Source organism: Stenella coeruleoalba (assembly GCF_951394435.1).
Source record: "Stenella coeruleoalba genome assembly, chromosome: 15".
Lineage (NCBI taxonomy): Eukaryota > Metazoa > Chordata > Mammalia > Artiodactyla > Delphinidae > Stenella > Stenella coeruleoalba.
The window spans coordinates 37734746-37740322 of NC_137161.1; positions in this window are offsets into that span (position 1 = coordinate 37734746).

Sequence of the window (5577 nt, forward strand, 5' to 3'; positions counted from 1 at the left end):
GTGTTCCACTGTACATTATTCTCATCCAAGCTCAATGCAAAAATACTCTCTAAGTGAAATAAAAATGTCTTCCAGTTTTTAATACACATAAGTCCTACTTCCTGAGCAAGGGGGTAGACACCTGCCTTCTAATTTTGTTTGTATTTGTACAAGTCACAAATGTGCCACGGGCGCGTAGTAGGTATTCAACAAAGATTTCTTGAATATAATTGAATTTCCTGGTAGCCGAACAACTAGACAGACTGGTGGATAGATATAAATTAGCAAAGCAGATTTAAACCATGTGTTGATCATTGAAAAGTCGTTTCATTTTTAGCCAAGATAAATGCTTTTTTAATGTGTAAAGAAATCTATAATTTTCTGTGCTTTGAATTAAAGCTCCTACTTCCCAGGTTTCCTGCCTGCTTCTGGCTGCTCTTAATGAGCTAATTTACCCCACCGAGGTGAGAGATTTCCTCTTGGGAAGGCATTTAGATGTGCTTCTCTCCTATCCAGGGCCCCAGAGCGTTTCCTTACAGGGCTTTAAACACTCTGAACGTATTTAAGAGAGAAGCCAAGAAACAAATCTGTTGTTTTAGCTTTATTCCTCGAGGCTCAGCAGCTCGGCTTTCCTCCTGCTTTGATCACACTCACTGGAGTGGCAGGGCTGGAGACTGTGGAGAAGGGCTGGGTCTCTTTAGGAAGCCCAGTTCAGGGGGACCCACCCAGCTCCACACAATGAAAATAAAGTTGTCAAGCCTTTGAGGTGGCTGTGAAGATTTATTCTTCCTGGGCAAATTGGTAAGACATTTGTATTTTTTAAAAACGCTTTGATGAGCTTGATAAGGAAGCCGTGGTTTGAATGTGGAAAAACATTCTAGAGCTTTTTCCACCGCTGAACTGGGTTCTCAACATTCACTGTGAAGCTTGACCTGTGGAAATGAACTTTCCCTTCAAATTAATGATAAGACCATAAAGGACCATTTGGGGATTATGGAACACGTGCTTCCACTGTCTTGGACTATAAGCCTCCACGAGGCAGGAGGTCTTAGAAGCCTTGTGCAGATCTTGACATCTTCACATCTCCCAGGCCTCATTTGCCCACCACTCTTCTGATTGCTCTGTTTTCATTATTAGTTATGTCACTAATTATGGTTCTGTTAACTTTGGTGACTTCTACCAGCTAAAGTATGCATATAATGGAAATAGCTTCTGTCCTTCCTAAGTTCAAGTGTTGTTTGTTTGGAAGAAGTGTCACACACTGTTCCCAGTATGTCTTGGTCACATTCAGGTCTCGAGGGATCTAGGAAAGGAGAGGAAACTGGTGTGAAATATCTTTCTCCGATATGCCAGAAAGCCTTTTTCGCCAGGAACATCTGCCAACATCCCTGAGATAGTGCTCTTAACCTCCTTCAGTTAGGCAGACCATTATGAATGGCTCTTAAAAGGCTGTGAGCTCCAGACCAAAAAAAGCATGAGCATTTATCAACTGGCAGCAGCAGAAATTCTACAATCATTGGGGGATTTTCTTGGGAAAAATCAGAAAACTGTCTTTCTGTTATTGGGACAACCCTGTCTTGGGTTGAAACTGGCAATGTGGCTCAGTGGAGAGCCCGTGGGTTTGTGACAGATGGAACCAGGTTTGAATTCCATGGTGGGTACTTACTTTCTGTGTCACCTTGGGTATATTCTTAATTCTTCTTGCTCAATTAGCTCAACTGTAAAATCAGGGAATTGCATTTTGCTGATTGGAGCCGCTCAGGTTGTAAGGATCACAGGCAGGTTCAGGTTACGCTGCAGATCAGGGATTTTACTACAAGAGACACAGGCACTTAAGGAAATGTGGCAAGTGGTCACCATGCAGGAGAAGGCAGCCCCTTCATGAGAGGCCCGGCCATTTTCATGGCACGGTTTCTTCTTGTCTCCTCCTCTCTCTGTAAGTCTGTCTCCACTCTGCCTTCATGGCTTTTGGTTCTTTCTACTCTTTCTATCGCTGTCTCTCCTTCACCTTATATTACATTCAAACTTGACCAACAGAGAGAATCCCACTGAATCAGGAGGTTACCACCAAATAAGGAGCCCTCTTGGTCAGAGTTCTCATGCAAGGCTTCCTCAAACCTGGCTAAGCCTAGGGATGGTTGCCTTTGGATCCAATCCCTGAAACCATCTTCAGTGGCCTGGCCAACAAGGTCCCATGACATCAAACATGGCTACATTGTTCAGTGAGGGACGGTCCTTGATAATCTTCATTTGCTTCTCCGGATCAATTCTCCATTATTCTTTACCCTGCTGTGTGCCCTGGGACTGGCCTCAGGACATAAAAAAGGGGGAACTCAATAACTTGAAGCTCCTATCAATATTCTACCATGTGTGTGTGGAAAAAGCTAACAATATTGTGTGGTTAGGAGACAAAGTCTCTGCACATGTCCCATCTAGTTTCTTCAATAACCTAAAAGTGGTCACTTGCAAGATAATGGAAACGATGTTCATAGTCTCACCAGTGGCACAATGTTGAATTATCTGTAGCAAATTCAGACAGATGGTAATGTGACAGGCTTTGTGGGATACTGTTATTTTTTGTTAATTTAAAAAAAATTTTATTGAAGTATAGTTGATGTACAGTGAGATATTAGTTTCTGGTGTACAGCAAAGTGATTCAGTTTTATATATATATATATATATATACTTGTTTATATATATATATTTGTTTTCTATGTCTGTGAGTCTTTCTGTTTTGTAGATAAGTTCATTTGTATCATATTTTAGATTCCACATATAAGTGATATCATATGATCTTTGCCTTTTTCTGACTTACTTCACTTAGTATGATAATCTCTAGGTCCATCCATGTTGCTGCAAATGGAATTATTTCATTCTTTTTTGTGGCTGAGTAGTATTCCCTTGTGTATATCTACCACATCTTTATCCATTCATCTGTTGATAGACATTTAGTTTGCTTCCATGTCTTGGAAGCAAGAAGCACTTTGTATTGTAAATAGTGCTGCTGTGAACACTGGGGTGCATGTATCTTTTTGAATAAGAGTTTTCTCCTGGTGTATGCCCAGGAGAGGGATTGCTGGATCATATGACAACTCACTTTTAGTTTTTTAAGGAACCTCCATACTGTTTTCTATAGTGGCTGCACCAATTTACATTCCTTTGTGGGATATTATTTAAAGACATGATATGCGGCACCTGTTGTTAGTACCTTATTAAAACAACATAACAGAGTGGGCCTGAGCCGAGCTAAGAGGAGAGCAGGAGTGGTGACTCAAAGTGGGAAGAAATAAGGAATGAGGTGGCTTTTGTTGGATTGCTGCTGCTGTTCCTTTGCAATAAAAAGTTCTGGGCAACCAAGAGTATATGACGGAGTATCAGGGAAGAGGTCACATTTATAGCTAATTAGAAAAAATCCCGAAATGTTAGACATGGAAGGATGCTCAGATGCACCATAGCTCAGGTGTCTTCTTGTACAGATAAGTCAACTGAAGCCCAGGTCAGGAGGACAGATGTGTGGTCCATGCATGGCTACTCCTTCTCCCGTGTCCTTTGATGGTCTAGGCAGGTACTACCTAGAAACCCATCTGCCATCCCCTGGATGTTGTCTGTTACTCTCAGACCCAAGGTTTAGTGATTATAGCTCTCGAGAGTGATAGAGCAGAACAGTTCTGATTTTGCATTTTAAATCTTGAGTTTTCAAGTTTCACAGTTATACAGATTAGCTGAAATATATCTTTTTTTATGATATGTATAACTCATAGTAAGCTGCAGGCATGAGGGGGAGGGGATTGGAGGCCGACATGTACATGCAGCCTTTGTCATCCAGCCTGAAAGTTACCCAGGCTTATGATTTCTTTCTTTTTTTCTTTCCACCACCTTCCTTTGGTCTATTTACCCATCAATTTCAACCACCTCCTTGAGGCCAGTTAGAGGAAACTCAAATCAATCTCTTTTTCTCCTTGCTTGGCTAAAGTGTTTGGTTGGCTCAGAGTTTCCAGGCGATCTGCTGCCGGTTTTGGTTATTCATTGTCATTTATCCATGGCTCTGGTGAAAGACAGCAGTGGATTTTAACAAACAACGCTGCCTGTTTACTCACGTTACACATCATTCAGCCATTTGAAAGGACCATGAAGATTTACGGAAGATGCCTCTTTAGGTTTTCTGTTTTTTTGGTTTTTTTCCTCTCAGTGACCTATGGGGTTGAACCATGTGAACTTGCTAATATTCATCTGTTTTTAAACTACAAGAATGGCAGTTTCATTTGGTTCAGTCTAAAACTTCTCACTGACACCTTCACACTCTTGTAGAGAAATCCCTGAAAATATGTCCACAAATGGTAGATATTAGTAGTAAACAAGATTGTTTTTGTCTGAGAGCAATTATGTGACATACAGTAATGATCGAAGATATCTGTGGTCACTAGGTCAGTGTCTGATGAAGAGAAGGCAATCCCACCAAGCTCAACAGCCTGCTTCATACCTCTCGAAGCTTATAAGACCCAGGCAGAGCAGATGCCCCGAACAACTTTCACATTCCCTTGCCAGTAAATGTGTGTGATGCTCATGGAACCAGATTATCTCCTCTCTTCTATAAGTTACCACCCTATATAGTAAATATTGGAAATATGGCCCCCAAAGACTTAAACATTTAACCTAAGTAGTTGTTGGCTAGATTCTCTATGGAGCCTCTGATATTAATGAGAAAAAAAAGACAGGTATGAGGAGCATTCAGGAGTCCCAGTCTGCCTGTGGGCTACCTAAGCCTTGTTTGGATTTTGGATTTTGTTTGGAATTTTATTTCACTCAGTTGTCTGAAACCTGCCCGTTGTGTGCCTTCCCGTTATGTGCTCAGACTCTGTGAAGGTGGTTGCCATTTGGCTCTTAATTTATAGGTTTCATAGATAGCAATAGTATAGTGGTTAGGAACTTGGGCTCTGGCCTCTGGAATTACAGGAACAAGGTGCTCAACCCAGCTTTACTACCTCTAGGGGTGTGTGTGAGCAGTTTCCTTTATCCTTCTTAGCCTCAGTTTCCCCAACTATACGATGGTCGTAATAACCGAACCTACTTTGTTGTTAGCTAATGCATGTAAAGTGCTTCATGAGGGATACCTAATCCTCAAAAAGGTTAAGTATTGTTGATTGTTCTTGTAGTAGCCGCTATTGTTATGATGTTTTCGCAACACTGTTTGCAAAGTTGGGTGCAGTCATGTCCTGCCCAGATCCCTTTTGCCTGCCGGGTGCTCCTGTGCCAGCTTCTGCCAACCGCTTGAACCTCTGACCGTCAGAAGGTTTCCTCTGTGCACTTCGAGCTGCCTCACCCACACTGAGAGCCATGCGGGCCTGGGAGTTTGCATTCCCTGCCAGCCCCAGCCTGACTGTCTGTAGCCAAGACTGACTGGGGTGGGACTAGGAAAGCCCAGCTCCTTCACCTTAATGCAGGACAGACTGTGAGCTATAAGTATGCTCTAGAGCTCCATGGGACCCGGCAGAGGCTGGGAATTTGTGGGACATTTCAACCTTGCTCAGCTTCTTCCCCTTTTCTGCCCAGTGACCCCCTCCCCATTTCTCTTGACAGCACTTCCTTAAATAGATCACC